At 41.0% G+C, this 25,617-nt stretch overlaps 1 long non-coding RNA gene across 1 annotated transcript; it reads right to left on the bottom strand.

Moving 5' to 3' along the window:
• Nucleotides 1-17,010: 17,010 nt before the first annotated feature.
• LOC127439666 (uncharacterized) lies at nucleotides 17,011-20,198 on the bottom strand. The gene is made up of 3 exons (XR_007897006.1): nucleotides 20,035-20,198; nucleotides 19,745-19,809; nucleotides 17,011-19,654 (listed from the first exon to the last, which is right to left on the bottom strand). It is a non-coding gene; the product is annotated as an uncharacterized LOC127439666 (long non-coding RNA).
• Between the last annotated feature and the right edge of the window lie 5,419 nt (nucleotides 20,199-25,617).

The raw sequence follows: 25,617 nt of genomic DNA, 5'->3' as shown, positions 1-25,617 counted from the left end.
CCTATTTTGATTATGAATTTTAAATCTCTCTCTCTCTCTCTCTCTCTCTCTCTCTCTCTCTCTCTCTCTCTCTCTCTCTCTCTCTCTCTCTCTCTCACTCACTCACACACACACACACACACACACACACACACACACACACACACACACACACACATACAAAGTTTATTTTTTGTCGACTACCATGTTAGCTTCTCAATCTCTTTATATCAAATAATATGTGGGGCAAAGTCACCTGTAGCCTCACATCTTATTGACAATTTTAAACAATCCACATTCATTCAGTCCATCCAGGCCTTTAGCCTTGGACAGTCTGGCCCAGGTCTGCTGAATCTCTTAATAACTGAGAAGGCCAAACACGAGGGCCTGTTGGCTGCAGCCGTACCGATCAGCCCCCACACATATCCCCCCCAGACTAACCCACAGGCCTCTCTGTCTGCTGCTGAGCTTTGGAAACAGCTGTGCAGTCATAATAGAGCGTGTGCCCAGACTCAACTCATGCTTTTGTTGCTTCAAAGGCAATCTGATACACCATCCTTGAAACACAGAGATTCAAGACACATGCACATGCTTGCCCACATGTATATTTAAATTGTTATGGTGAAATGTTCAGGATACCACTCTTCTATCTTGCTAAAATCCCCAATCTGAAATTCTCTTTATTGTAGGATAATTTACAAGTTAAGGGACAAAAACTGAAACAGAATACATTAAAAGATTGCTAACTGTGTCTCTTCAAATAAAAAAATATGCAATTTAGAGACATTAATGGAAAAATGCTTATGAAAGTTCTATAGTGATGAAAGGTTGACATATGGCAATTTTAGACTGTTATGTGCTTGTGACATTTTTTTTTTTTTTTTAAATAAAAAGAAAATGGCATGAAATTTGTAAGATTTCTTTGTAAAGTCAATTTTAAGTGCACGTTAAATGGCTGAATCAAGACTTTTATAGGATTACAGGAGTTCTGTGGGCTAATCATTTTCAAATATGTTTAATTGGTTTCTGCTGGCTCGAGTTCATTAAAAGCAGGTATCTCATATTAGATAAGCTGGTGTTGAGTTACAAAGCCTTGCCAGTTTCATTTACAGAAAGCCACCAGTGACAATGAGATAATATACGAAGGGTGGAGTTTCTTTCTGAGGGAAGGCAACCTGCTGTCTTTCTCTAAAACAGATATTTTATTTTTTTTATTTTTTTTGTATGTTACTCTGCTGAGAGAACAAGCATGTTAACTTTCTGTAGTATGCTTACTATGCTTAACATAATGGGATAATATGACTACATAATAGTGGAACTGACTGTTTTATGGAGCCCTATATATCAGGAGAAATTGCACCCAGGGGGCAGTGTTTTCACCTACAAACTCTTAGGGACTGTATAACATCGGCTGAGTTCGGAATGGCATGCTACCATACTACATGTTTCGTTGGCTTGGAATATTTTTTCCAGCAGCTTGACCTTTGTCACAGAATACACTTTAAACAAGTTAAATATGGATCATGACTTTAACAATGCCTTTAAACAGGCTGATCTAGTTAAAATTACGTGACTATGGTGACATTTTTGCAAAACGACATTATGTGGTTCATGACACACATTGCGGCAGTTCCGTGGTGGAATGTCCACTGTATGGTGCTAAAAGCAAGTTAAATGTTCTACCAAAATTTTCTCTCCTTTGTGGTGCTTTGACATTTTTGGCCTCAAGTGCTTCAGGATTCGTACCCTGGTACTTTGCATTGCAAGTGCAACAACTTGATTGCACTTGAATAAGCTTGTAAATGTAGTTGGTTATGTACAATGCAAACGTTAAACTGTAGTGGCTTAAAAGTTATGTGCTACAATAAAAGTGTATTGATGTCATAAGAAAGCATTGTGTGAGGAACAGTCATTGTAGCACCTCTACAGTTTATTTCACCTGCAAACTGTCTTGATGCGTACAGCGTGCAACGCAAAAATAGCCTGGAATTTTGTGTAAATTTCCATAATGTAAACAGTATTTTAACCATCTAAAAACCTGTTTGTTTTATGGTAATTCTAAATAACTTGCTTTATAACTGCATGTGTTTTAACTTCAGAGCTAGGAAGGTTATTATGATAATAGTTTTCTCTTGTGTCTATAACAACTGAAGCTAGTTAGCCAACTCTTTTAACCACACTATTATCTAATTTGGCTGAACGCAGCAGCAGGCCACCATTAAATGTAGTTTTCCAGTCATAAGTGTGTTGTGTCCTTGATGTCACCTTTCATATCAAAAGACGTGGTCAATAAATTTGAGGCTAATTCACAGTGAAGCGGTCTTCACAATTCAGGCCTAAAATTTAGGACACACTTCCTTTGTCTACTTAATATGTTAAACACCAAAATGTCTGTGTTAATCTCAAGTGAACAAACCCCAAAGATAAACTGCTAGTTTAAACAAAGCGAAACTCTGGTAGAAGCAGCCTGCTAGGCTTTCTTTCTCGTTCTCCTTCCCTCCCTCCCCCAGCAAGTTGAACACAGAAGGAGAGAAAGGAAAACTGAGAACGCAGGCACACAAAGGCGGGCACTAGCTTTCCATCGCTGGCTTACTAAACGACTCCTTTGTTGTGCCTATGCATGCCTGTCCCTGTCACATGACCACGTTTCCATAGCTACCGAGGTCTGAGTAATCATTTGCGCAATGACCTTTATTCCCTTGAGGGAAGAGGAGGGGGAGGTTAGAATGAAAGCGGAGCCAGCAAAAGCAGGGAGAGGCTGAGGGAGGGAATATGGGAGAGGGAGGGGGGAGAACTGCTGAGCAGCAGAGCAAGGCAGTGGGGGCCTAGACAAGAATAAGAGGAGAAGGAAAAAAGCAAACTGATTTTCTCTTAGCAGTACTGAGAAGAATCCGTTAGGTTTGGTTAGATAACGAACAGAGCACGCAAAAAGGGGGTGAGAGGAAGAGAACGAGGGATGCAGCGGCCCTGGAACAGATAGCTTGAGATAGAGAGAAATAAGCCAAGTGTGGGAAAAGAGGAATGGGAAAAATCAAGGTTCGTACTCAAGCTGGTTGAATGAAAGCCCCTTATAAACCTGATGTTAGCAACTCTAAGGTCTGACAGTTCCCACACTGAAGAAAAACATGTTAGTACCAAAGCATATGCAGATGCAGACCAGCACTGGATTGGGCTCTAGAGCAAGACTAATAGTCTACCAATGACTGCAAAAACTCTGTCCCTCATCTGCTCATGATAATCATTTCTGAGATCTCCCACATCTCTGTTCAAAATACATTTTATACCTCACAGATGAATAATGATAATGGTGAAATACATGCTAAATGGTTAGAGTTGATGAGCACCTTTGTTTACATCTACACCTCAGTCATGTTATAGCCGTCACACAGAATGAGCCTGGCACAGATGAATGTTGACAGTCTAAGCTCAGTCATGTTTGGGTCACTGAGTTTCTCATTCTTTTTCTTTTTCGTTTAGTTGTTTCTGCTTTGCCCTTTTTCTGATGTGTATTATACTAATTCTTTTTTGAGAAAATTCAGTTTGTATCTCTCTTTGCATACAGCCACATATTCAAGAGTAATTTTTATTTAAATACTGTATAACATGTTTTAAAATTGTCAAATGTAGTTTAGTGAGGACAGAAGTTTATTATTTCAAAGAGGCACTAAAGGTGTTTGGATTTTATGGTAATTTCTTATAATTGAAGTTCCAGTAATGTTGCTACAATTCACACTCCTTCCTTAAGGGGGCAGTAGTCCACTTTTTCGACAGCCTTCTTAATGGCTTTTTGTGCCATTGGAGAAGAGATTTTATTTTTAAGTTGTGTGAAATGCTTAATTTGGGGCTGAAGTTCTTCTACAGATGCACTACAGTCAGCACACTGTTTATCAATGTATACTTTGTTTTTACTGTTTACGCACAGGTTAACACAGAAATGCACTGCATATGATCATGGTTTGTGTGTGTGTGTTTGTGTGTGTGTGTAAATAATCCCATGAAAATTAATTTAAGGAATAATTCACCCCAAAATGAAAATTCTCTCATCATTTATTCACTCTTATGCCATCCCAGATGTGTATGACTTTCTTTCATCTGCTGAACTCAAATGAAGATTTTTAGAAGAATTTCTCAGCTCTTTTGGTCCATACAATGCAAATGAATGGGTACCAACATTTTGAAGCTCCAAAAATCACATAAATTAGCATAAAAGTAATCCATGACACTTCAGTGGATAAATCAACATCTTCAGAAGCGATATGATAGGTGTGGGTGAGAAACAGTTCAATATTTATGTCTTTAAGATTTTACTATAAATTCTCCTCCATGCTCAGTCAATCTCCACTTTAACTTTCACATTCTTCTTCTTGTGTTTTTGGTTATTCACATAATTCATGCATATCACCCTCTACTGGCAGGGAGAAGAATTTCTTACAAAAAATGACTTAAATATTGATCTGTTTCCACCCACATCTATCATATTACTTCTGAAGGTATGGATTAAAACACTGGAGTTGTATGGATTACTTTTATGATGCCTTTATGTGCTTTTTGGAGCGTCAAAATTTAGGCACCCATTCACTTGCAATGTATGGACCTACAGAGCTGAAATATTATTTTAAAAATCATAGTTTGTGTTCTGCAGAAGAAAGACAGACACATCTGGGATGGCATAATGATGACTATATAATGAGAGTATTTTCATTTTTTTGGGTAAACTATCCCTTTAACCTTAGTTTCCTGCTCTGAGAATGCTCTGCATGGGAGTTACTTTGATATCTAATTTTATCAGGGATTACTCAATTCAGATACATTTCTGATACACAAGGTATTTGAGTAGTTTACATTTTAATTTAATGCAAAGAAAACCCATGTCCAATGTGTGGAACCATTCACAATATGAGGCACTTTTTTTTTGTACTGCTCTATGTTGTATAGTGCAAAAACAGTTGTATTCTTGAACTAGTAACCAACCAAAAAAAAAAAAAAAAAAAAAAAAAAATTATAATTATGTTATATGTTTAAGTCAGAGTATTGTTGCTGTCTTCCATAACAGAAAAATATGGAAGCACTTTGTGGTCTCCAGTGGAGTTTTGACCACTGAAAGTAAGCAGGCCTTTGTGCTGTTCAGCCTTCGGCAAGGACATCTTCCTGAAGACCACAGAAGCATAAGGATTCTCCATGCGGACCTCAAGAGAATGAATAGCACCTTTCTTGAGCACAAATCCAACACACTATGCACACACAAAAACATACATACACACACCCTCAATTTTTTGCTCTCTACCATGCTTCTTGACAAACACATGCTCATTTACTGCACACACACACAAGCAGGGTTGGGAGGGTTACTTTTGAAATTTATTCCAATACAGATTACAGAATACATGCTGCAAAATGTAATTTGTATCATATTTCGTTAGATTACTCAAGGTCGGTAACATATTCTAAATACTTTGGATTACTTCTTCAGCACTGGTAGATTTTTTTTCACTTGTTTTGACTATAACAACTCTGCCAGTACAGTAAGACATAATACACGTTAAAAATACATTCTCTGAAATGCCTAAATATCTTATGCAGTGTTGTTTCTAAAACAAGATCAATCAATTTGATCTTGTTTTAAGAATATTTAGATATTTTTTACAGGAAAACAATAAAAAAATTATTATCAAGAATATGACTTTTGCCCTAATATCAAAGGTCTTACTAGAAAAAAAGAAATTATGATCCAACATGAACTTTCTTGATAAAAAAATATGATCACGCCTGGTAACGTGCATGTAAAATGGCTAGAAATAGCATTTGAGCTTAGCGTAAAGCTGACAGTTTACACAAGGTTTATTTCTATTTCTTCTGCTCCAAACTTCAAACTTCTCTGTCTGCTCTTATGAATGTAACACATCATAAGAAAGTGTTTCACCACTGTTCAAATGCACTTATATGTATAAATGTTTTCCATCTGAAAGGACTAAATATTAAATGAAACAAATGACAATAAAATGCAAAGTAATCTCTTCAGTAATCAAAATACTTTTTGAATGTAACTGTATTCTAATTACCAATTATTTAAATTGTAAATGTAGTAGAATACAGTTACTTATATTTTGTATTTTAAAAATGTATTCCTGTTACATGTACTCCGTTACTCCCCAGCCCTGCACACAAGCATCCACTCTCTTCCATACAAATCACGCAGACATACACACACACCTCTGCACACAGACTGCCTATCTAAAATGACATCCCAGCCAGCTGGGACATTCAGTAAAAGAGAGGGGGTGGGGTGGTAATATTGGGCAGGAAGTAGTGCGGTTGGGTGTTTGATGGGGTTGGCAAGAATCACAGAAATGGTTCTGTTAGCCATGACAGCTGAATTCGTGGCAAAGCACACAGGGCGACGCTGGCAGCCATTGCAGATGACATGCATGACGTCATCCTTCCTTTCAGCTCCCCTGGATTAATATTCCAATAACGAGAAGGGCTGGCTGAAGGTTGAGACGACATCTCTACACACATTACTCACTTACCGCTTTACAACATGACCTGGGCAACCCAGCACTCATATGGCTCAGAGTGCTACATTGTGACGGGCTTTTTGTTGCCAGTGTGGAATATTTAATGTAGACAATTTAAAGTAACACTTTACAATAAGGGTACATTTAATAATCATGAATTAATAACTGAATTAATACTTACTTAAGCATGAATTATTGATGAGTTAAGACATGGACTAATCAAGAGCTAATGAAGATCTAACCTTAACTATGACTGGAGACATCTGGATTCATGCATGAATAACGGCCAACTTAATTACATGTTAGTGCATGTTTGATAGTTAATGCATTAATTAACATTTTATAGTAAACTCTCAAAATGTTACATCAAATGTTTGTTACATTACATGTTAAATTAAACAGGCTTTATCAGAAAGAATATGCATTACTTAAACCTTGAATTAAACATGCTTTGTTTAATATTTCATAATTTTATACTAACTTTTGCTGTCTGCAGTTTCTCCACAAACTTCATAAGATGAAAGGATTATTCTGCCATTAATAATGAGTCAATAATGATGTGCCACTTCAAGTAAAGTCATGACATAATGCTGCATTAACAAATCACGAGTTCATGATAAGTATATGAGTAGTTAATAATGATGTGCTCTTCAAGTAAAGTCATGACATGATGCTGCATTAACCATTCATATGTTCATTATAAGTATATGAGTAGTTAATAATTAGTTAATAATGATGTACCCCTCTAAGTAAAGTTATGACATTATGTTACATTAACAAATCATTTAATACATATGCATTAAGAAAGTGTTAAAAAGTTATTAAAAACAGTTAAAAAATACAAAATTCAAAGGGGGAAAAACACCTTTAATGTGACAAAACAAAACTGAAGGGCAAGAGTTCATCTTTCATCAAGATGTGTTTTGAAATGCTTCACAAGTTAATCTTTTTGTCATATCATTCCAAACATGTATTCATAATTTCTTGCTTCTGTGGAACACAAAAGGAGAAATTTACTGAAAAATGTACTTGCCATTGTTTCCATGCAAGAATGGGGCCAGGAAGTGTTGCAGTTAGACTCCAGATGTTTTTGATGGAACTTTAATGATGGATGAATGACAGACACCAGGAATTGAGATCGTCATGGTTACTTGTGTAACCTCCATTCCCTGATGGAGGGAACGAGACATTGTGTCAATGTAGTGACACTAGGGGTCACTCTTGGGAGCCCGAGACACCTCTGGTCTTTGATAAAAGGCCAATGAAAATTGGCGAGTGGTATTTGCATGCCACTCCCCCGGACATACGGGAATAAAAGGAGCTGGTATGCAACCACTCATTCAGGTTTTATGCTGAGGAGCCGATATAAGGTCCGGCCATTTCAGAGGGTAGTTCAGCGTTGTGGCAGGAGGGACACAACGTCTTGTTCCCTCCATCAGGGAATGGAGGTTACACAAGTAATCATGACGTTCCCGATCTGTCGCTCACTCGACGTTGTGTCGATGTAGTGACACTAGGGGTCCCTATACGAAACGCCACAATTGGCTGAACTGTGTTACGTGAACTGGCGGTGTGTGGTGGGCAGACTACTGTGTGCCTCATAGCCAGCACACCAGGTTGACATGTAACCTCCCCCAACATAGTTATGAGTGTCGAACGGCCCTTTGGGGACAAGTCGACTACTCAAGAGATAGAGACAGGCTTAACCCAGTCATGGCCTCTTTTCCCCTTCTCTTTTTCCACTCCCTAAAAAAGAAGGGGGATTATCCGACCAGGTCTAGTCGGGGGGTGTCCCTCCCAAGGGGAAGACACCACGGAGAATACACCTCGCCCAAAGAGAGGGGGGGACATTTAAGTGGAAGAATACGTCACATGGTCTTTCCAACCATGTGGAGAGTCTTCAAGGTAGATCCTACCCAACGGGGGAGGAGTTACTACAAACATGGAGGCTGGGGCAGAGGGGCTCTGCCCAAGGTAGATGCAGTTTGCCAATAGGGAAACGAATTAGCGGAAGAAATATATCGCATGGGGTTAGTCTTACAGGGAACCGCCACATGCGGAGCACCTACCCCAGAACAGGACTCTTAGTTAGTACATGTACTGGGCTGGCAGCGAGTCTCTCCGAAAACTAGACTGCCACAGGGCTCAGAGGAAGTCAACCAGGGAACAAAGTTTGTGAACACTACTGGGAATTAATGGCGCACGTCTTCAGCTCAAAGGGAGGTGGAAGGCGCTATGTGCAAGCGATACACCCGGCCGGCTATTTCGGGCTTATCCGCTTGTATTGCGTGCCACTACTTGGGATGAAACCGGTTTCACCCGGAAGTTGTAGAACCTTGCAAAGGTGTTGGGTGTTGCCCAGCCTGCTGCTCTGCAAATGTCTGTTAGAGAGGCACCCCTGGCCAGGTCCCAGGAAGCCGCTACACCCCTGGTAGAATGGGCTTGTAGCCCTACCGGGGGCGGCATGTCCTGGGCATGAAATGCCATAGTAATGGCGTCGATGAGCCAGTGGGCGTTCCTCTGCTTGGAGACAGCACTTCCTTTCCGCTGTGCACCAAAGCAGACATAGAGCTGCTCAGAGATCCTAAAGCTCTGCGTGCAATCCAAGTAGATGCGTAAAGCGTGCACCAGACACAGCAACGACAGGGCTGGGTCTGCCTCCTCCTGGGGCAGCGCTTACAGGTTCAACACCTGGTCCCTAAAAGGGGTGGTGGGAACCTTGGGCACATAGCCTGGTCAGGGTCTCAGAATCACATGAGAGTAACCCGGACCGAACTCCAGGCATGTTTCGCTGACAGAGAACGCTTGCAGGTCTCCTACCCTCTTGATGGAAGTGAGTGCAGTCAGGAGGGCAGTCTTCAAGGAGAGTGCCTTAAGCTCAGCTGACTGCAAAGGCTCAAAGGGGGCTCTCTGTAGACCCTGAAGAACTACAGAGAGGTCCCATGAGGGAACGAGGCGCAGTCTGGAGGGATTCAGCCTCCTGGCACCTATTAGGAGGAAGGAAAGCACTAATCCGACTGCGCATCTCTGGGGGTCATCCCATCGGGAAGAACACCACTTAGCGAACAGACGCCACTTAAAGGCATACAGGCGCCTTGTAGAGGGGGCCCTAGCCTGAGTGATCGTGTCCAGGAGCCAGATATGGAGATTCCAGAGGTCTGGTCGCGGGTGCCAGAGGGTGCCCCGTCCCTGAGAAAGAAGGTCCTTCCTCGGGGGAATTCACCGGGGGGGCTGTCGCAAGGAGCATGAGGTCTGAGAACCACTTCTGGGTGGGCCAGTAGGGTGCTACCAGGACGACCTGCTCCTCGTCCTCCCTGACCTTGTACAGGGTCTGTGCAAGTAGGCTCACTGGGGAAATGCATATTTGCGCAGGCCAGGGGGCCAGCTGTGTGCCAGCGCATCTATGCCGAGGGAAGCCTCAGTGAGGGTGTACCAGAGTGGGCAGTGGGAGGATTCTTGGGAGACGAACAGGTCCACCTGTGCTCGTCCGAATCGACTCCAGGCTGGACCACCTGAGGGTGGAGTCTCCACTCTCCCCTGAGGGTAACCTGCCGTGACAGCGCGTCCACTGCAGTGTTGAGGTTGCCCGGGACGTGAGTGGCTTGCAGCAACTTGAAGTTCTGCTGACTCCAGAGGAGGAGATGGCAGGCGAGTTGTGACATACAACGAGAGCGCAGACCGCCTTGGCAGTTGACATATCCGTTGCCGTGTTGTCTGTCTGAACTAACACGTGCTTGCCCTGGATCAACGGCCGAAACCTCCGCAGGGTGAGCAGAGTTGCCAACAACTCAAGGCAGTTGATGTGCCAATGCAGTCGCCGGCCCGTCCACAGGCCCATTGCAAATAGCACCCCAGCCAATTTTGGAGGCATCTGTCATGACCACGATGCTCCTGGAGACCAGTTCTAGAGGAACACCTGCCTGTAGAAAAGAGAGGTCGGTCCAAGGGCTGAAAAGATGGTTACAGACTGGCGTGATGACCACACGATGTGTCCCGTGGCACCATGCCCATCTCGGGACTCGAGTCTGAAGCCAGAGCTGAAGCGGTCTCATATGCATCAACCCGAGTGGGGTGGCTACCGCCGAGGATGCCATATGCCCCAGGAGCCTCTTTTCTGTTTGAACACCTTCAAATAGCCCAGCACCGACTGGGCACGCTCGTTCATAAGGCGCGCCATCAAAGAGACTGAGTCCAGCTCCAAACTGAGAAAAGAGATGCTCTGAACCGGGAGGAGCTTGCTCTTTTCCCAGTTGACCCGAAGCCCTAGTCGGCTGAGGTGTGGGAGCACCAAGTCCCTGTGTGTGCACAACATGTCTAGAGAGTGAGCTAGGATTAGCCAGTCATCGAGATAATGCAAATGCCCACCTCCCTTAACGGGGCAAGGGCAGCCTCTGTGACCTTCTTGAAGACGTGAGGAGACAGGGACAGGCCGAAAGGGAGGACTTTGTACTGATACACCTGACCCTCGAATGCAAACCGCAGGAAGGGTCTGTGTCGAGGTAGAATCGAGACGTGGAAGTATGCGTCCTTCAGGTCTACCGCCGCAAACCAATCTTGATGCCGGACACTCGCCAGAATGCATTTTTGCATCAGCATCTTGAACAGGAGTCTGTGTAAGGCCCAGTTCAGTACTCGCAGGTCCAAGATTGGACGCAACCCACCGCCTTTTTTCAGTACGACGAAGTAGGGGCTGTAAAACCCCTTCTTCATCTCAGCTGGAGGGACAGGTTCTATCATGCCCTTCCATAGGAGGGTAGTGATCTTTGCATGCGAGGTAGCAGCATTTTCGTTCTTGACCAAGGTGAAGTGAATACCGCTGAACCTGAGCGGGCGCCTGGTGAACTGAATCGCATAGCCGAGTCGGACGGTCTGGATCAGCCACTGCGACGGATTGGAAAGCACAAGCCACGCATCCAAGTTCCGTGCAAGGGGGACCAAGGGGACAACGTCGTCGGACGTACCGGCAGGTGGGGTCTCGCGGCGCGGCGGAGCTTGAGGTGCCACACCATGTCGTGGCCATGCTGAGTCTAGGGACATTGAAGCTCTTACCTGGCTCCTTGTGACCACCCCCAGAACAGCCTGGGACGTGGGAGGAAGAGGCCTGTCCTTGTAACCCGTGGAGACTGCCACATCGGGGGCGGCTGTGTGCCACAGCTGGGCGCTCAGAGGCGGAAAGACCACTGCTGGAGCGCCAATCCTGCAAGGAAAAACCCGTGGATGGTAGTCGTGATGACGACAGTGCACACCGGGTATGTGACCCAGGGAGGAAGGAAACCGCTCTTTTGCTGAACTGTTGGGTACCGCAGCCACTTGGGCATGCGGCGAAATCAAACAAAAAGGCAACAAAAGATTTTCCACCCGGCCCTCCACCGGGGGATGGAGTGGTCTTCTTACCAGCTCCAGGTGAGTGGGTTCCTTCGTCCTTGGGTCGCCCGTCTCAGGGGCGCTTTGACAACCTGTGAGATGGGTGGCATCTGCTTCCTGCGGTGGGCTCCATGCCGAGGCCGGGCCGAAGGGGCGGGCTGTGGTGGAGCCGGTGCAGTCACCGCAGGGGGACGCCCTTGGCGACGAGCAGACAGGGTGTGGGATCTTGAGCCATGCCAGGGCAGGATGCGCTGGATAGCTTCCATCTGCTGCTTCACCGCTGAGAACTGCTGGGCAAAGTCCTCGACGGTGTCACCAAATAGGCCAGCCTGGGAAATGGGGGCAGCAAGAAACCGTGTCTTGTCGGCCACACCCATCTCGACCAGGTTGAGCCAAAGGTGGCACTCCTGGACCACTAATGTGGCCATCGTCCGCCCGAGAGACTGTGCCGTGACCTTCGTCACTCGGAGAGCGAGGTCGGCCGCCGAACGCAGTTCCTGCATCAAATCTGGGGCGGAACTACCCTCGTGCAGTTCTTTCAACGCCTTGGCTTGGTGGACCTGCAGGAGAGCCATGGCGTGCAGGGCAGAGGCGGCTTGTCCAGCAGCGCTGTAGGCTTTAGCTGTCAGGGACGATGTGATCCTACAGGGCTTGGACGGGAGCTTAGGGCGTCCACGCCAGGTGGCAGCACTCTGCGGGCATAGGTGCCTTATCCACCGGGGGAATCGCTGTATAGCCCCTGGCTGCCCCACCATCAAGGTTAGTGAGAGTGGGGGAACTGCAGAATCAGGGCCAGGCAGTAAAAGGTGCCTCCCACGATTTCGTCAGCTCCTCGTGCACTTCCGGGAAGAAAGGCACTGGAGCGGGGTGTGGCTGCTTTGAGCGGCGCCGCGAGCCCAGGAACCAATCATCAAGCCGCGAGGGTTCAGGGGAGAGTGAAGGGTTCCACTGTAACCCGACGCTCGCGGCCGCCCGGGAAAGCGTGTCCATCATTTCGGCATCAGCCTGTGACTGGGCAATCGTCCCCGAGGGGGGGAGCCCAGCTGAGGCTTCTGCGTCCGACTGGACAAGCCCGCTCTCCGATGCTGCGCTCGAGAGCTCATCATCTTCGCGGGCTCCGAACAAGAAGCCAGACTCACCGTGAGACGAGCCAGCGAACTCATCCGGAAGCCCGACTGGGGCAGACGAGCGTACTGGGGAATGGGAGGTCCGCGGGGGGGGTACCCGGCGGAGGCGATCCCATTGGAGTCCCCAAATCGCCCCCAGTGCTAGCCGCGCTGGCCTCATACCCGTAGGTAGAAGGACCGAGGCGGGCAAGCCATGACCGCAACGTTGCCATGGTCATGTTCTCACAATGAGAACATGAACCATCCACAAATGCTGCCTCCGTGTGGGTCGTGCCCAGACACGAAAGACAGCGATCATGGCCATCCAAAGTTGAGAGATAACGACCGCAACCAGGAATAAATCACAATCGGAAAGGCATCTTTAAAAAGACGCATCTTTAAAAAGACGTTCCATATGTGCTGCTCTTTTAGAGAAATATACTCTTTTAGAGGAAAAGCTCTTTCAGAAAATATACTCTCTTTGTTTTCTGCCGAAGCACCCAGGGGCGTTCTCTGCAGTGCACCAGTGCAGAGGAGGGAGAAGCTGCTGAAATGCGCCGTCAGATCCAGCAGAGGTGAATGAACAGTAGAATTCAGCTCAGTGAGCATGACCATTCGGCTCCGAAGAGAAAATCTGAATGAGTGGTTGCAAACCAGTTCCTTTTATACCCGTATGTCCGGGAGAGTGGCGATGCAAATACCACTCACCAATTTTCATTGGCCTTTTATCAAAGACCAGAGGTGTCTCGGGCTCCCAAGAGTGACCTCTAGTGTCACTTCATCGACACAACGTCGAGTGAGTGACAGATAGGGAACAGTTCTTTTATATTTTCCAGGACCAATTCTGTGAAGACATATTTAAGGCATTTTTCGATGAATGACCCTATGTGCATCAGCCATGCTTTTCTATGATTAAAAAAAATATATATATTTAAATTATGCAGACAGAATATAAGTTAAAGAAAATAAATAGGCCTATACATATTTTCCCATCTCAAAAAAATACAATAAAAGTAGAATTATTTTTTTAATCACCAATTTCTTATTAGTAAATTATAATGTTATATTAAACATAAAAAAGGCAAAAAATTAAATATTGTGTGTAAACTACATGAATTCAATCAAATCTCCTTTTAAAGATATATGAAATGCAAGTAATCTATATTGAATTACATCTCATTTTAAACATATACAGACTCAAAGGAAACCTGAAACTTTGCTGTAAAGACACAGAAGACACTTTTAGATGATGTATATTGTTCGTTTTGTCTCTCCCATCTCACTGGATGTCAGTGCTAATAGGCTAATGTTAGTACTTAAAACGTTCAAATAACAAAATACATTTAAACAGAGCACATGGCATGATGTGTGTGACCCTTAGTTTAGTCATTAATTCGGTCTAACAAAACAACCAATATTTTCAGATTAAAAATGCCATTACAGAGAAGTGTTGCAAACAGCTAACACCAACAGTAGATTGTGCCGCTTATCAGTGCCCCGCCAGAAACAAACTCTCCACATACTGTAGTTCCAGGCAGAAAGTTAGCTAACTGCACTCGCTTTGGATGAAGTTCAACAAATTATGTGTTGATTTACATTCATAAATGTCCACATCATCATCATCATCATCAACATCATCAACAACAACATCATTTTAATTTTTGATGAAATTTACCAGGTAATCATGAAAAATAATGACACATAATAAAAACCAAATATTGATCCAGTAACAAGGGCACTCTTTCCTATATGGTCTGGATGATGATTGAACTAAGTGGTAAATATGAAATAAGGTAAATATGAAGGAAAAGGGACAATCAAGCAAAACGGGTTGAGATCAAATTATTTGCAGTTATTCATATGTTTTTCTATGTTTGATAAGGACGATCTATGTAATAATGGATCAATAAAATAATAATCCTGTGTCATCTTATGATGTTTGTGGCGAAACTGCAGAAAGCAAAAGTTAGTACATTTATGAAATATTAAATAATGCATGTTTAATTCAAGGTTGAAGTACTGCATATTCTTTCTGATAAAGCCATTTGATTTAACATGTAATGTAACAAACATGTAATGTAATGTAGATGTAACATTTTGGGAGTTTACTATCAAATATTAAGTAATGCATTTACTATCAAACATGTACTAACATGTAATTAAGGTGGACGTTGTTCATGCATGAATCCATATGACTCCAGTCATAGTTAAAGTTAGCTCTTCATTAGTTCTTGATTAGTCCATGCCTTAACTTATCATTAATTCATGCTGAAGTAAGTATTAATTCAGGTATTAATATGTGATTATTCATGTACCCTTATTGTAAAGTGTTACCAAATTTAATATAGACCCTGCTGAATTGTTATTTGTAGTGGTACAATACAGTGGGATTCAAAAGTCCACATAATCTGTGATTCAAAATCTAATTCACAGCTACAAATAAAAACTACATTTTAAGATATATATATATATATATATATATATATATATATATATATATATATATATATATATATATATATATATATTTTTTTTTTTTTTTTTTTTTTTCTTTTAATAAAACAAAGAAATGTTTTGAAGTAAAATGAATAAGAAAGACTCTCCACTATTTTTAGGTCACTGAATAAATAAGCAAAATTGTGACATGTCTGACCATGTTATTTCCTTTGTGTAAAAGATCAAATTTCCTTGCTTTCATTGAGGCACACAAGATACTTTTTGGAACATACTTAAATCATGCTGGAAAAACATGGATCATCACAAAGGTGTAGAGTCCATGCCAGCTCGAGTGCATGCTGTCATTAAAGCAATAGGGGTTCATACCATATACTAAGAAATTAATGTATATTTTTCAATTTGTTTTCACTCAAACTGTATACTGATAATATAATTTATAATGTAAAAAATGTATCATGTAAATGAGAAAAGTGCAAAATGGAAGCATTTTTACAAGTGAACCCTTTTCTGCATCTTTATAGCTATTTGCAGTGGATTTCTTTAATAATAGTTAGTAGTCTTTTCAATATAAACACCTTTCTTATTACTTAAATACAGCTATTAAATAACTAGAGCAACTTGATGAAGTATTTTTTCTTCTTACAACCACACCAGCTCCTACATCCAATAAGGTCTGAATAAGGAAACATTTATTTACATTGAGGGTAAGCTCACCTGAAGGCAACCCCTCCTACAACACATTTGCTGTGTTACTATCCCCCTTCCATTCTTCCCCTGCAGCTGTTAACCCCCCTGACCTCCTGGTCAAATCAATAGCTCTCCTCTCAGGCCTTCTGCTGGCAGGTAATATGCAGTCTAGGTTTCCTCACCTAGACAAAGCCTAACCAGGGGCATGAATACAATAATACAGTACAGGTACTTCAGTGCAATTATCTCAATTATCTGCCCATTTTATAAATAATTTTTTGTCTACAGGCTATATTTTCTGTTATATGTTCTGGAAGAGTTCCCTTTTGATTTGTAAGCCAAAAGTTATAACGTAAAAGGTATATAAAAAAAATTCTGTCATTCACTCACCAAAGCCAAATGACTTTCTTTATTCCCAGATGTTAAAAGAATATTCCGGGTTCAATACAAGTTAAACTCAGTCGACAGCATTTGTGGCATAATGTCGATTACCACAAAAATTAATTTAAGCAGCATGTTAGCCTTGGTCACCATTCACTTTCATGCACTTTTTTCAAAACAATGAATGTGAAAGGTAACTGAGGCTTACATTCTGCCAAACATCTCATTTTGTGTTCCACAGAAAAAAGTAAGTCATATGGGTTTGGAACAACACGAGAGTAAATGATGACAGATTGATTTTTTGTGTGAATCCTTTAAATATGTTACAAATGTAGCCGGTGGGTTGTAAATAACCAACACAGGATACAAATCATGTTTGGGTGTTTTATCTGACAGCTGTTTAAAGAAAAAAAAAAAAAAGAAAAGAAAAACAGCGGTCGATGAGACCTTGTATATATATATATATATATATATATATATATATATAAGAATGAAACACAGTAGAATGAAAAAAGGTATAATGAAAAATGAAAATGAAATACGATAGTGAAATACAGTAGAGGCCAATATCAAATGAAAATACATACATGCTGATTTCTGTTTTTGTGTACATCTCATATCAAATTGTTAAAAAAAAAATTGAACAAAATCTAACATAAAACAAAGGCAACCTGAGTAAACACAGTTTTTAAATGATAATGTTATTTACTGAAGCAAAAAGGTTATCCAATACCAACTGGGACTGTGTGAAAAAGTATTTTCCCCCTTAGTCACTAAATCCCCAAATTTATGAAACTGCATTCATGATGGGGTTCAGTTAGACTAGACACACCCAGGCCTGATTGCTGCAAGCCCTGTTCAATCAAATCAACACCTAAATAGAACTTTTTCAGCAGCATGAATTTGGCTAAAACGTCTCACCCAGTAACACACTATGCCAAGGTTGAAAGAAATTCCAGAAATGATGAGGAAAAAGGTGATTGAAATATATCAATCAGTCTGGGAAGGGTAAATCAAACACAGAATTCCACAAAAAGAACATCATACCTATGGTCAAGCATGGTGGTGGTAGTGTTATGGTGTGGGGATGCTTTGCTGCTTCAGGGCTAAGGCAACTTGCAATAATTGAGTAACATGTGAATTCTGCTCTCTACCAGAAAATCCTAAAGGAGAACGTCCGGCCATCAGTCCGTGAATTGAAGCTCAAGCGCAACTGGGTTATGCAGCAAGACAATGATCCAAAGCATAGAAGTAAGTTCTAGGGGTGTGCAGTGCAGCCATTATCTGTATTTGTATCTGTATTCGGATAGATCTGAATGTGGGTGGGGCTCAAACTGGAAGTGGGACAAAAATGAAATACCCATTGTTAAAATGTATCTCTATTACATTAAGTTTCTATAAATTAAATATGCTGTATATATGCCTATTCATAATAATAGCCTAATAAAAATAATACTAATTATTATTACTATGAGTATTATTATTATTGTGCTGTTATTATTTCATTATATTATTAATTTATTTTATTTTAGAATATGTTGTTAACTGAGGCACAAGGTGTCAAGCAATTGTAAAATGTCAAGCACACATTTTGCAGCGAACATTAAATACAAACATTAAAAGAAGTGGATGTGGAGGACATAATTATTAAGTTAAATTACATGTACAGAATTAGCGAAATAGTGGGAAAATAATAATAATAGTCTAATAATAATAATAATAATAATAATAATAATAATAATAATTCAAATTTAGTAATTTAAAGGGAGGGGAAAAAAGGTTGTGCTGGTCTCGGTTTCTTTTTATCACATGAACAGGCATATTCTGAATAGATGTACAGTTTATGGAGCATTTAAACTTTTTTAGATAAAGTCTTAACCAGATACTTACTTTAATTGGTGATGTGAAAATAAATGTGGTCAACTTTTAGAGGTGAATAGACGAGCTCTGCTGTGAAATCATCACTTAAGGTCAGGAATTTTACATTGCACTCAGGTTGGTTCATAAATTAATTCATTGAATTCTAAGGAGTGGATAAAAATGTAGCCTATATGATGTAGTGTCTTAGTTGTTACACTTGACAAGCTCCAGATGCCATCGAGACCGTGCTCATCTGATCTGGAATCACACCATGCGCATTTTCATTCCTACGTTTTACACTTTAGTAGGCTACTAATATTGACTTCACAGATTCATAATTTCTTTGTAATTTTGGATTTGTTTATTTAAAATATTGCTTTACCCTTGTGCTTCTTGGATAATCAGTCAAACGAAAATTGTTTCTATTATTCGAATGAATCCGTTATTCATTTTGAAGTCATTATTTGTGCCTTTCCGAATAAGGTATACGGCTTCGGGCACATCCCTAGTAAGTCCACCTCTAAATGTCTCAAAAGAAGCTAAATTAAAGTTTTGGAGTGGCCTAGTCAAAGTCCTGACTTGGACCCAATTGAGATGCTGTGGCAGGACCTTAAACGGGCAGTTCATGCTTGAAAACCCTCCAATGTTGCTGAACTAAAGCAGTTCTGCAAAGAAGAGTGGGCCAAAATTCCACCACAGTGTTGTGAATGACTGATCTCCAGTTATTGGAAGCGTTTGGTTGCAGTTGCTGTTGCTAAAGGTGGCACAACCAGCTATTAAGTTTAAGGGGGCAGTTAGTTTTTCACATGGGTTTAAAAAATAAAAAATAAAAAAAATAATATAAATATATTTAAAAACTGTATTATGTCTTTACTCAGGTTGCCTTTGTTTTATGTTATATCTTGTTTGAAGATCTAAAACTATTTAGTATGAAAAATAGAAGAAATCAGGAAGGGGGCAAATACTTTTTCACAGAACTGTACTTCAACACATACTTAATACATGCGTATATCATTCAAAGCATTTTATGCATTTAAGTACTCGCTTAAATCACTCAAAGCATTTTATGCATTATTAACCAGGCTTTAAGGACATGTATAACAGTTTAAAATGATACAATTCTCATGACACATGTTTTCACATATAACATGTATTACACTTATTCACTAAACTGGAAAACACTCTGGGCCATAAATCATTAAATTAAGTAATATTAATTCTAAATTTACATATCCAGTCCTCACATGTGCACAAAACGTGGTGAAACTCCACACATGCAATCCATATGCATCCTTCAAAAGTGATCTATAACAAACACTCAGTTTTAACATACGACTCTTCTGAACACATATTTAATGCAATTTAACAACATTTTGTGTAGAATTTGATATTTACCCAAATAATTCTCAAACGATGAACAAAACCGGGAGCTCTCCTGCACAATGTTTGTTCTCACGTTTCTAACACAATAGAATACCAGAAAGCAGTTATTGCAAAACTCTGGTTCTTAAATGGACCATGTCCAATTTATGATACTTTATTACATTTCTCCACTTGGCTACACAAATATAGGGTTAATATTATATAATGTTGTTAAATTATACAGTATAATGTTGTTATTTTGGATAGTGATTTCTATAATCTTATTAAAACACAAAACATATATATTAAATACATTTGCTCACCTTTTTTGTGCATAAAGAGTTATATGACTCTTGCTGTGATTTTAAATGGCTGTCTGTCCGTCGGTAGGAGCAGTTGCTCTTTGACACCAGGCAAGGTCACAGGCATAAAAAGTGAAAAGCCTCCTTGACTGAGGGCATCCACTTTTAAGGCCTAGGGGAACTGAGGAAAGATCATTGATTGTATGCGTGTGTGTGTTCATGAGAGAGGAAGAGAAAACTAGGTATAAAGAGAGAGAGACAGAACTTATTCTGTGCTCGGTGCTGTTCAGTTTAAACACAGAGCCTCCATTGTGCCACTACAGCCCTTGGCAAGAGCTGGGGCTCAAGTCTATGACTGACAATGAAAGGGCCTTAGAACCATATGCAGTTCAAGCTGTAGCTCTGTATATGTGTTCGTGCTGGTACGTGTGTCGGGGGTGGTGCAGACACCAGTGCTATGTGATTCACTCCACAAGACATCTGGCAAAACACAGCAATTTGGCTGTGTATGCCTGGTATCCCAGCAACTCACTGCTGTGGCCCAGTTCAAATAGCCACAGCTAAAGAAGGAGACATTTGGTTTTACTCAAGGAAGGTCGGGGAGTGGAACAGGTGGGGCCTTGCAATGGTACTTCAGGGCCGTATTTACAAAAAATCTTAAGGCTAAAAGTAGCTCCTAATGTGGAAATTTAGGAGCAACTCTTAAAAATTAGGTTTGTGTCACTCCTAATTTTAGGACTCATAAAATTTTAATCTAAGAGTAATTCATGAAGCATTTTTATGCTAAAAGTAGCTCATAAACCCACAACAGTTTAGAAGTCATCCTGAGGACTTCTAAATCCTTAAGAGTGACTCACAAATTATCTAAAGTATGCCTGCTGTCATCAATCCACATTAAAAACAATATTTTAGAATATTATTATGATAAAAACCTTTTAAAAAGGAATCGCCTGAATCACAATTGTGGATGTAATTTATAACATTATAATATTGTAAACATTATAGTATTGACATTGACCTTAAAAAAAGTTATTGTCTGAATATTGAGGGTTTTTTTTAATTATTGAATAGTTAGTTCGAAATGAAGTTACCTCTCCTACGAATCGAAACAACCCAATTACACCAGAGATAAAGGTTTTGACAATGCGTGTGCTCTTATGTTCACAGGCAAAATTAAACTGTGTAGCACAGATGAATTGGGAATTTCTGTCAGCAGAATCATCTATCAAACTATATATGCCCTCTACAGACTGCACATCGTCCACCAATTCATAGTGTTTTCTCGTGGATGAGCACTCACTTCAGAGACAAAAAGGCGACCATAGTTGATACAGTAAACGGATGCACGCTTGTTTCATTACATCAACACAGGATGAAGAAATAGTCTGTCTGTCTGTCTGTCTGTCTGTCTGTCTGTCTTATATTTGTTATATATATTCCACAATCTTATATTTGCTATTTATATCCCGCTATCTGTCTATGAGGAATCTGCTGACAAATAGCGGTTCCTTGTCTACCAATCACTTTAGGCAATTTAAAAGAGCGTGCTGTTAAAATTTGACATCATCCATAGCAACGAGGTCAACTCCACCTTACTCTTACATTAAGATTTCCTTAATAAAACTTGCTCGTAGCAGTTTTGTGAATAGCTATTAAGCAAAGACTCTTAGCTAGGAACTCTGTGGGGAACTCCTAGTGGTAAGATAAAAATCTTTGTGAATACGGGCCCAGATGTTATTAAAAACATTTAATTGAATTGTGGCTTTTTCTGATTCTGAAGTCAATTTTTTTAAGGGTATTTATTTTTAGGTAAAACACTGCCATACAGGGCCGAGCTTGTAATAATTTAATGGGCCATTGCAGCGGACATTCTCTCTTTGTGATTTATTTGTGTAAACTAGCTTAATGCTAGTTTAGCTGTTGGACCAGTGTATATGCTGTTCACCAGCAGAATTTCACAGGCAAAGGTTGTGGTTTTACTAATGAAGCTGGTTGACCAAGGTAGTTTTGCTGGTTAAGCTACTTTAGTAGCTTGATGGGGACGCCAGCCCACCATCATCCCATGCAGGGAACTAGCATTCAAAGCACAACGTACAGTATGCTGGTTTCTTGGTTGCTTGTGGTAAAGTTGAATATCTCTGCAAACATTTGCTTTAGAGCAATTGGTGCAGCAAACAGTGGAAAAAAATATGTTTGGTTAGAGGTCTAATATGCTACTATTCTAGTGGGTCTCACTACCTATCATACTTAGATTTACAAGTTCATGTAATCTTTGAGAATGTCCCTGGTAAAGAAAACCATCCGGCAAAGACTGTGCTTCTTGTTGTCCGAAGGAGCAAAGCAATACAATGTGACATCATTAAGCAAATCTTGGGGTAGTTAAACTGCAAGAACAACATCGCAACTTAGTCCCGCATTAGTCCAATCTCGATATAACAAGAGCCTGAACTACTGACATACCCTTTTGGCTGGACATCATGCATGCGCAATTAAACCTCTGCAAAAGATCCAAAATGCAGGGACACGTTTGGTCGTCAATGATCCCAAGAGCACATGTCACGCCTCTACATCTCACTGAACTGGCTGCCAATGGTTGCATGAATCAAGTTCAAGGCATGCTCGCATTTAGAAAGTGCAAATTTCTGCACTGCCCCATCTAAACTCACTTCTTTCAGTCTGCAATTGGTGGGTGAGTATAGCCTTGTGGTACCATTTAATAAAGGCACAAATCACTTTCCGGAAATTTCACTTCCACCATTCCCTCGCTGGTGGAACGACCTTCCCAACTTCACCCGAACAGCCGATTCCCTGAAACTTTCAAGAAATGTTAAGAAAACGCATCTCTTTTGTAAGAGCTGTTTTCTTAAAAAACAAAAACAACAACAACTCCTAATCCATTCTTACAGCACTCTCTCTTTTTTCCTCTCTGCTTGTACTTTCTGAGCTAACCTGAAACTTTTGTATTGCAGAACTTCTCATATAATTGCCTCATTAGGATAAAAAACTTATGATGTTTTTGTAAATGGCTTTGGATAAAAGTGTCTGCTTAATGAATAAATGTAAATGTAAACATCTGGCTAGCTCTCCATAATGATGAGGCTAGTGACATAGTTAATTATAGAAATAAAGATAAGTTAGCATGGTGGAGGGTTTCTGGAAGAATTGCCGCAGGAGTGAGGTAAGCAGCTGTTGCTGTTGTGATTGGCCGGATAAGATTAGCTATTAGCTTAACTACATTTCTGAGAAGCAAGGTGGTAGCTTTACTAGTTTTTAAATCAAGTAGCTTTTCAGTAGCTAAGCTATATTTTTGATTAGGTACAGTAGTAGCATAGTGTTCACAAATGCTACACCGCTACATCATGCTGTGTACCCAGTGTTTACTATCGCCAATTCTATATCAGACCTAAAGATGTCCGAATCACAAATAAATCACTAATTTGAATCAATTCTTTACCTCTTTCCTTCAGTAGACTCTGGCTGTTAACACCAGGTGTAATCACTAATGATCAATCATGACTCAGAGAGTGTACCTACTTTATTTAATATGTATATAACTTGCTTAGTGAAACTTGTAACTGTAGTGTAACTTTAGCTTAGCTTAACACATTTTTCTGTTGAGTTGCTGGTACAGTAGCTTAGCTATATTGAGTAGCTTGCCCAACACTGTATATACTATACAGCATATATATATATATACAGTGCATCCGGAAAGTATTCACAGCGCTTCACTTTTTCCACATTTTGTTATGTTACATCCTTATTCCAAAATGGATTAAATTCATTATTTTCCTCAAAATTCTACAAACAATACCCCATTATGACAATGTGAAAGAAGTTTGTTTGAAATATTTGCAAATTTATTAAAAATAAAAAACGAAAAAAAAAAAAAAAATCACATGTACATAAGTATTCACAGCCTTTGCTCAATACTTTGTTGAAGCAACTTTGGCACCAATTACAGCCTCAAGTCTCATTTTTGGGCAGTTTCTCCCATTCTTCTTTGCAGGACCTCTCAAGCTCAGTTGGATGGGGAGCATCGGTGCACAGCCATTTTCAGATCTCTCCAGAGATGTTCAATCGGGTTCAAGTCTGGGCTCTGGCTGTGCCACTCAAGGACATTCACAGAGTTGTCCCAGAGCCACTCCTTTGTTATCTTGGCTGTGTGCTTAGGGTCATTGTCCTGTTGGAAGATGAACCTTTGCCCCAGTCTGAGGTCCAGAGCGCTCTGGAGCAGGTTTTCATCAAGGATGTCTCTGTACATTGCTGCATTCATCTTTCCCTCGATCCTGATTAGTCTCCCAGTTCCTGCCGCTGAAAAACATCCCCACAGCATGATGCTGCCACCACCATGCTTCACTGTAGGGATGTTATTGGCCAGGTGATGAGCGGTGCCTGGTTTCCTCCAGACATGATGCTTGCCATTCAGGCCAAAGAGTTTAATCTTTGTTTCTCATGGTCTGAGAGTCCTTCAGGTGCCTTTTGGCAAACTCCAGGTGGGCTGTCATGTGCCTTTTACTGAGGAGTGGCTTCCGTCTGACCACTCTACCATACAGGCCTGATTGGTGGAGTGCTGCAGAGATGGTTGTTCTTCTGGAAGGTTCTCCTCTCTCCACAGAGAAATGCTAGAGCTCTGTCAGAGTGACCATTGGGTTCTTGGTCACCTCCCTGACTAAGGCCCTTCTCCCACAATTGCTCAGTTTGGCCAGGTGGCCAGCTCTAGGAAGAGTCCTGGTGGTTCCAAACTTCTTCCATTTACGGATGATGGAGGCCACTGTGCTCATTGGGACCTTCAATGCTGCAGAAATTTTTCTGTACCCTTCCCCAGATCTGTGCTTCGATACAATCCTGTCTCGGGGCTCTACAGACAATTCCTTGGACTTCATGGCTTGGTTTGTGCTCTGACATGCACTGTTAACTGTGGGACCTTATATAGACAGGTGTGTGCCTTTCCAAATCATGTCCAATCAACTGAATTTACCACAGGTGGACTCCAATCAAGTTGTAGAAACATCTCAAGGATGATCAGTGGAAACAGGATGCACCTGAGCTCAATTTTGAGTGTCATGGCAAAGGCTGTGAATACTTATGTACATGTGATTTTTTTCTTTTTTTCTTTTTAATAAATGTGCAAATATTTCAAACAAACTTCTTTCACGTTGTCATTATGGAGTATTGTTTGTAGAATTTTGAGGAAAATAATGAATTTAATCCATTTTGGAATAAGGCTGTAACATAACAAAATGTGGAAAAAGTGAAGCACTGTTAATACTTTCCGGATGCACTGTATATACGTGTGTATATATATATATATATATATATATATAGCTTTTCCAGTCTTTAACTCTCCAGTTTTGGTGAGCCTGTGCCCACTGCAGCCTCAGCTTTCTGTTCTTGGCTGACAGAAGTGGAACCTGATGTGGTCTTCTGCTGTTGTAGCCCATCTTCCTCAAGGTTTGGCATGTTGTGCATTCTGAGATGCTATTCTGCTCACTACAATTGTACAGAGTGGTTATCTGAGTTGCTGTAGCCTTTCTGTTGGTTCGAACCAGTCTGGCCATTATCCGTTGCCCTCTCTCATCAACAAGGCATTTCCATCCGCAGAAC

The sequence above is a fragment of the Myxocyprinus asiaticus genome, chromosome 4 (assembly GCF_019703515.2).
Source record: "Myxocyprinus asiaticus isolate MX2 ecotype Aquarium Trade chromosome 4, UBuf_Myxa_2, whole genome shotgun sequence".
NCBI classification, from domain to species: Eukaryota; Metazoa; Chordata; class Actinopteri; order Cypriniformes; family Catostomidae; genus Myxocyprinus; species Myxocyprinus asiaticus.
Note: the sequence above shows the minus strand (reverse complement) of the source record. Positions and strands in the feature narration are given on the sequence as shown.